This window comes from Neofelis nebulosa, chromosome 16 (genome assembly GCF_028018385.1).
Source record: "Neofelis nebulosa isolate mNeoNeb1 chromosome 16, mNeoNeb1.pri, whole genome shotgun sequence".
NCBI classification, from domain to species: domain Eukaryota; kingdom Metazoa; phylum Chordata; class Mammalia; order Carnivora; family Felidae; genus Neofelis; species Neofelis nebulosa.
The window spans coordinates 31,229,718-31,238,047 of NC_080797.1; positions in this window are offsets into that span (position 1 = coordinate 31,229,718).

Here is an 8,330-nt window from a genome sequence, read left to right on the forward strand (position 1 = left end):
GGTCGTGACACAGTAGAGTCCCGAATCTGGTTACGTTTCTGCTCTTGCAGCTACTCATCTAATTAAGGTTTTTGCCCTGGGGTTACAGGCGCAGGGAAGTCTTCGCTAAGCCTGGCTCCTGGGGGGCCCCCGTCACTTACTGATGGCCCCCACTTTGGCTCCTACCTGAGGAATAGAAGTCACTTTGCTAATTTCCTCTGATCCTGTGGACACTTCCAGTGCTACCTTCCAAGGCCCTGTGTGGGAGGAGGAGAGAGTAATTGGTACATATATACAGGCGTGTGCGCACACACGCACACACACACACTCACACGCTCCTTGGACCCGCCAGGCTGAGGGTTCCCACTTAGCCGCACACTCTCTCCGGTTCAGAACCAAGACCTTTCAGGGGTCACTCTGCTGGAAGCTGAGTGCTTCCCCAGAGCAGGGCCCACGGCCAGCCAGGAGGAAGTGACCTCCATCGGGAAGCCCTTGGCCGCTTCGCCGACCTGCCGCGCCCTCCGTCAGCTTCCTTTCTCCCTAGAGTTGCTGACCTGCAGCTGAACGGAAACTTCAGAATCAGCTGTATGCTCCGAAACCACCAGCGTGAGCCCAGGAAGAAACCCCGGGCTCCCTGAGATCTCCGAGGGTGAGACGTTGCCCTAGCTTTGGCGGGTCAAGGCGGCTTGTGAGATGCTGGAAGGATCTCTGGCTGCAGAGGTTCTGATGAAAAGCCAAACTTACCCGAGACCCCCTCCCTGGACTGACTTTGCCGACCCAGGCAGCTGGCCCACATCTTAGCAAGAAGAACAAAAAGGAGAGAGAGCTGCTTTTCTCGTTTCTTCCATTCCCCCACCACACGGAGACTTTCTCTTTGCCAGCCCCATCCTTCTGGTTCCTCTGAGACCCCAAGTCTGCCTCCGCCTTGCCTCGGCCCTCGTCATAAGGCAGCAGAGACCTCACGGGCAGGAAGAAGAGACCCGATGCGCCCATACACCATCTGCACCCCGACTCCGTGGCCGGCAGTGCCGGGGTTGCGGAGGATAAAGGCAGACACCAAGGGACTGAGGCCATGGCTGGCCACCAACACTGATGACCCAGGCCAGTGTCATGGGTGTGGGCTCTGAGGGACCCTCGGCCTGGGGGGGGTTCCTTTCTGTCTAGCCCCCTGTCTCTTTCCTCCTTCCATGCTCCCGCCCCTTTCTCTTCCAGGTGCCCCCAAAGATCCCCCTCAGCCCTGCTGGGACCCCTGGGGACCAGTGGCCACTGACCCCTCATTCTACAGCTTTAAGGGAAACACTCACAGGGTATTTTTTTGTCTACCTCACATATATAGTTTTTAGGGCAAAAGAGAATAATTTATATAGCGAAGGTATATGAGAAAATATTTATGTATAATATTTATATAATTTCTATATTTCATGGGCAGCCCCTGGGGGGTTTGTGTGCTCTGTGTGAAGCCATCTGTCTGGGGAAATACAGCTTGGCCTGACCGGGGCCGCCAGTGAGCCGTCCGTCAGGTGGCTGGGGTATCTCTTAGGTTCCTGTGACCGGCCTATCTCGGAGCTGGTGAGAACGCATCTTCTCTGTGCCCGAGCCCTGGTGGGCTTGATCCATATCTTCCTTGTGAAGTTTTTGTAAATTCTCTGTTTTTCTGGGTCCCAGGCCCATCTTCTGCCCTGGCAAAACTGTCTTGCTCATAATGATAATGACAACAAAGACGCCCACGCTTTGCATTTGTAAAAAGCACTTGCGGTCTTCAGAAACCCTCTTGTCCCTTTAATCCTGCTGGATACCCCTGTTATCCCTGTAAGCTGTGCTGGGTTTGTGGATGCGGCCCAGAGGTGGAGGGCTGTGCCCAAAGTCACACTAAGGGGGATCGTCCACGGAGTATTTACTGAAATTCCACACAGGCCAGACACCATGGGAGCTGGCTTGCTCTGAGCCCAGGAGCCCAGGGAAGTGGCCGCTTCCCTGGCTGTGTCTGACCCTGACCTTTTGGACCTGAACGGCACGTCAGCATTTCTTCAAGTGGAGTCCTGTGTCTCAGGGGCTGGGACTGCCCGAGAGGCCTGGAGAGAAAGGGACCTCACGGGAGCCACTCCAGGGACAGCCTGAGAGGCTTGGGCTCCATCACGAGGCCCCTCCCAGGCCACAGATGGATGTCGTTTGCTCTCATGTAGTGTTTTTCTCTTCAGAATGAATCGTTTTCCATTAGATTTCTGGCTTGCCTGGCAAAATCAGTTGTGCTCGCAAACGGGGCCCGCACTCTCACCCGGCCACCGTCAGCTACACACAGGGAGCCCTACTGGGCCGCGTGGGGGTTCCCCACTTGGCCAAGTACCCCCACTCAGTCGGCCTCACTCATGGACGTTCCTGCTTGGCGCTTGTGGGCGCATCGTGTCCATCCTCCTGTCCAGATAAGCCCAGAGTCCCTGTGTCTTTCAGAACCCGGCAGATGGGTCCACAGACAGACCCACGCCAGCCTTGAAGGTTATTTCTTGCTTTCCAGAGTTTCCTTTGTCGACAACCATGAAGTTCAAGTGCTTTTAGTCTCAGCACGTTTTAGAGTCGCAATGGGAGTTATCATACATCGAGCACCTGTTACGTCCATCCATTCAATCAGCGATTGCTTAGGGAGTCATCTCCCTGGGTGCTAGGGTGCAGCAGCGAGTAAAACCAATCCCTGCCTCGTGGGGCTGACACTCTAGTGGGTGGGTAGAGACAATAAACCAATAAACTCCATGTCAGCTATTTGCACCTGCTTTGTCTTGATTTATTGCAAAGACCCTGCGTACTGGACACAACCAGTAAAGGCCCTCGGATGCCACTTAGGAAGCAGGGATGTCAGGATCTGAGCACAAATCTGCTGGTCTTCAAACTATGGCGTGTTTCCTCTCTGGACTGCTGCCTCCCCTCAGAGAGAGGTAGGGCAGGAATGGATCACCCCCTTTTATGGATTCTGGGTAAACCGAAGCCTAGAAGGTTCCACCCAAGGTCACATGCTAAGTCAGACCACTCCAGAGCCTGGGTGCCCTCCTGGAGTTGATTAAGTATTTCTAATACCTTCATCCCGTGGCCAGCAATGCAGGCTGGGGTGGGGGTGAGATCGTGCAAAGCGGGAACTTTCAGGGCTTTACGGCCCAGTAGAAGAAATGGGAGGCACAGCTGTGCAATGGTTTGGGTCCTCTTAATCAACCCTAGGGTTCCTCTCTGGCCATCCTGCCTTCCCAGCATGCTTTGGGAAGTTCGTGTCCTTAACCAGCACTGGTCCCAGGGGTCTGATGAGGGAGGAGGCTCCTTTCTGAGCAGAGGGCAGCAGAGAGGGCTTGGCACCTGCCCCAGCCCTCCCAGCCCTGCTGGGATCCACACCAGGCCCCCGGAGAGGGAGACAGAGGGCACCTACAGAGTCGAACTGTGAGGGCACCTACACTTCCACCTGCAGGCCTGTCTGAGCACGTTCCTTCTTCCAACCAGTGCTCCTCAGGCCTGGAGACCGGCTGGTTCCGAGCAGTGACACAAGCATCCACGCATGGCCACACGGTCCAGTGTCCCCACGGACTTCTTACCTGTTTTCTTTGTTTTTCAAGTTTATTTTTATTTACTTTTGAGAGAGAGATAAAGAGCAAGCAGGGGAGGGGCAGAGAGAGAGGGAGACAGAATCCCAAGCAGGCTCCGTGCTGTCAACACAGAGCCAGACACGGGCCTCGAAACCACAAACCGTGAGATCATGACCTGAGCTGAAATCAAGAGTCTGACCCTTAACCGACTGAGCCACCCAGGCGTCCCTTACATGTTTTCTTACTCAAGCCTCATGAGGCAGGCAGCTTTCTTCCCTTTCTACAGATAGGGAAACTGAGGCACAAAATGGTTAAGAGACCCACTGAAGGCCACATGGCACATAACCTGTGTCTTTGCCTCCAAACCCTACATTGTGTCCACTCTTTACTGCCTTCAGCCTCCCCCAACCCCGTTCTGCACCTGCCCATAAACCTGTTCCCAAACAGCCCCTCAGGCCTCTCCCCCCTCAGCTGCTCGGTGAAGGGATCTCTTCCTGGGGACCAGTGCTTGCTAGACAATCACTGGGTGGTACTTGACCTATGGTATCTCCCCTTAAAAGAATTTTTTTTAGTGTTTATTTATTTTTGAGAGAGTGAGAGAGACAGAGTGCTAACGGGGGAGGAGCAGAGAGAGAGAGAGAGAGAGAGAGAGAGACGGAGACACAGAATCCCAAGCAGGCTCCAGGCTCCGAGCTGTCAGCACAGAGCCCGACGCCGGGCTCGAACCCAGGTTCATTTGCTGTTTCTTTCTTTCTCTCTATACCTACATATTTATTTTGTAGAACATTTGTGAGAACAATGCAGACACCAGGATACTTAAGATACGTTATTACATGTCCCCTAAGAACAAGAACATTCTCCAAAAGAACCACAAGACCGGCCAGGGCGCCTGGGAGGCTCAGTCGGTTAAGCATCTGACTTCGGCTCAGGTCACGATCTCATGGTCCACGAGTTCGAGCCCCGCATCGGGCTCTGTGCTGGCAGCTCGGAACCTGGAGCCCGTTTTGGATTCTGTGTCTTCCTCTCTCTCTGCCCCTCCCCTGCTCACGCTCTGTCTCTTTCTCTCTCAAAAATAAATAAACATTAAAAATAATTTTTAAAAAAAGAACCACAAGACCACATCACCCCCAAGACACAATATTATCTACCACACACTCCCTATTCAAACTTCTGCAGGTGTCCCTCAAAACATCTTTTTAACTTTTTTTTTCATGATCTGGGATCCACTAAGACAATCTTGCACTGCATTTTGTTGTCCGGTTTCTCCAGTAGTCTAGAATAGTCTCCTTGCCTTCTTTGTTTTCATGCCATTGATATTTTAAAGAGTTCAGACCAGATGTCTTGTAGAATACCTCTCCGTTGAGATTTTTCTGATTGTTTCCTTCTGACTAGGTTCTGGTTAAACATTTTGGCAAGAATTCTCCTGGGGTGATGTGTGTCTTTCTCTGCGCCGGCTGTCAGGAGCCGGGGGATGTCTGTTTGTCAAATTACCAGTGATCTGGGGCGCCTGGGTGGCTCAGTCGGTTAAGTGTCCGACCTCGGCTCAGGTCATGATCTCACGGTTGATGAGTTCGAGCCCCGCATCGGGCTCTGTGCTGACAGCTCAGAGCCTGGAGCCTGCCTAGGATTCTGATTCTGTGTCTTCCTCTCTCTCTGCCCTTTCCCCACTCATGCTCTCTCTCTCTCTCTCTCTCAAAAATAAATAAGCCTTAAAATTTTTTTAAAAAAAGCATTACTGGTGAGGTTGAAGTTCATCACTTGGTTCAGGTGGTTTCCACCAGATCTGTCTGATGTAACGTGCCCATCTTCCCCTTGTGATGTGTGATTCACCTGCGGGGTGATGTTTTGACATGACGCGAATATCTTGTTGCTTAACAAACATTTTACCAAAAACTTCCAGCATCCACTGGGGTCCTTGTCTAAATTGATCACAAATGGTGATTTTCTAATTCCATCATTCCTTGCCTATTTGGTAGGTTGTCTTCTTCTTCTTTTCCTTTTTTTTTTTTTTTTTATTTTGAGAGAGAGGAAGCACAAGTGGGGGAGGAGCAGAGAGAGAGGGACAGAGAGAGAATCCCAAGCAGGCTCTGCACTGTCAGCACAGAGCCCGACTCAGGGCTCGAACCCATGAACCATAACATCATGGCCCGAGCCGAAGTCAGATGCCTAACTGACTGAGCCACCCGGGTGCCCCATAGTTAGCCTTCTTCTGTAGAGTTTTCCCTTCTCCCTTACCCCTCTGGTATTCCTTTGAATCTTCACAATCACCCCGCAGGGTAAGAATTGTTACCCCCATCTTGCAGATGAGGAAACTGAGGTTCAGAGGGCTTCAGGCATTGGCTGAGTGAGTGGCAGAGCCAGGATTCAAATTCGGTCCTTTCTCATGTCTGAGCTCTCACCCGCTGCCCTCTGGAATCTTCTCGCATTTCTGGGTTTCCTCTCTGATGACTCGACTCTGAGCAGGGGTGAGGAGCAGTGCCTTCTTCTGCAGAATTCCTGTAGCAGGTGGGAGAGGCCTTTAGAGCAGCAGGGGTGGGGTAGGAGGTGGTGGGCAGAGATTTCCTCTCTTGGAAATCATGAGATGGCCTTGTTCCTGCCTCCCGGGCCCGCCTCCCACCTTAGAGGCTCTGCAGTGCTGACACCTTCCTCTTTGCTGCTCCTGAGGAGCCCCACCCCCTGCGGGCCATTCTCGGGTCTTCGCTGGGTTCCTAGCTCTGTGGAGCATGACTGTGGTGACCCCAAGTCCTAGAGCCCCCGAGAAGGGCCCAAGGTCAATGACTCTGCTCCACTGACTCCTTTTTTGTTTTTTTTGAGAATTGCATTTTATTGAAATCTTTTTTGTTTATTTATTTTTGAGAGAGAGAGAGAGAGAGAGAGAGAGAGAATCGGAAGCAGGCTCCAGGCTCTGAGCTGTCAGCACAGAGCCCAACGCGGGGCTCGAACTCACGAAATCATGAGATCATGACCTGAGCCGAAGTCGGACACTTAACCAGCTGAGCCACCCAGGCGTGGGCCCCACTGACTCCTAAAGACACACAGAATGATCCCACATCCCACTGTCTACCCAGCAAGCATAAGCTGCCTAAACCCTGCTCCGGAAGAAAAGCTGTAAAGGACCAGAGGGATGGCCTGTGATTTTGGGGGGTGGGGGGGGGCCTTCAGGAGTGAGAGCTGCTGAGTGGGTCCTCTGTCTCTACCTCCTGCCCTTCCCATTCATTCTCCACTTTTACTTGGCATCGTCCTCTCACCTGGTGTCCCTTCATGTAACTGCTCCCTCAGCACATTTGCGTGCTAGGCTTTGCTGGGGTGCCAAGGAGGCAGGACGAGGAGACGGGCAAGGAGAGAGGTCGCTAGTGTTAAGCTTGGTGAGGGACGCTGGACTGCATGGGAAGCACGGGCTGCTGCCGGGACCATCTCCCTTATCCTCCACGGCAACCGCAGGGACACGTCCAAACACGATCCCCATTTTCCAGATGAGGAAACAGAAGTTCAGAGAGGTTCCCTGCCAAGCCCAAAGCCCTACAATAAGTGACAGGGCTGACCATTAAACAGCCCTTTCATGACTCTTCTCCCAAGTGCAGGGCACAGCTTGTGCAAAGGCCGGGGCACCGGGGGGGGGGGGGGAGGCGACAACAGGAAATCGAGGGTTCAGTGTGGCCGGTGGTGTCCCCTCCTTCTTCCTAGGTCCTCCTCCTCCTTGTCTTCCTTCTCCCTTCTCCCTGTCTCTCCTCCCTGCATACCTGCAGCGGCTGAAGCTGCCTCTTGGGTGTCTGATCCCCTCTACCCGCCCCCCCCCAACCCCGTCCCTCCTCTAGTCCCCAGGGGCTGTGAGGCCCACATTCCTCCCTGGCTCTCTCGGTCCCATTAATGTGTTTACGCTGGAGCGGGCCCAGGGGAGCCAGGCCGGACTCTCCCCACCCTGCCCCCACCAATGGAGAGAGGACAGGTGAGAAAGTCGAGGCCGGTCGGAGTCGCAGGAGATCCTGACCCAGAGTCCGAATTCCTGCCCCCGTCTGAACAAGTCCAGGGCGGCCAACGGTGGCCCCCGGGTCCCCGCACCCCTTCCCGCACAGCCCCTCCAGTGGCTGACAGGCCCTAATCTCAGCTGTCTTCATGCAGCCAGCCCTCCACGCCTGGGGTCACCTGACGCCAACACAGTTTAATTCAGAAGCTGATTTCTGCTTGTTGGCAACATGTCATTTCTGAAATTGCTTTCTGTGCCCAGAGGCGGGAGATGTCAGAGCCGCGCAGGTGTTACAGCAGTGCCGCCCCCACCCCCCCATCCCCCACCCCAAGTTCAGGAAGGATTAAGGGGCGTGGGGGGCGCACATTAGATCCTCGAGCTCTGCTTCTCATGTTTCCCCCAAGGGGGGCAGGCGGGATGGAAGATGCCGGGAACTGCCTCGGCTGTCCTCTCCTGCCCGAGGACAGAGGCCCAGAGTTGGGTAAATGAAGGGGCTGCTGCGGCTGCTCCCGACGATATCAACAGTACATTGTTTGGAGCCTGTTCCACGAGGTCACACAGCAAGTATGTGGCGGGCCTAGGACTCAGACCCAGCGAGGGTGCAACAGTTAGACTGGGGTGTGGAGGCTTGGGGAGAGACGGGCCACAGAGCGGGGGAGCCCTCGGGGGCTGGTTTCTATGCCTGCTTCATGGCTTGGCCTCAATATCTGCAGTGAAATTTGCCTGCCCCCTTAACGCCCCCATTCCTGCAACCCACCAGAGAGTAGGTATTTTTTTTTAAGTTTATTTACTTATTTTGAGAGAGGGGTGGGGGCAGAGAGAGAGGG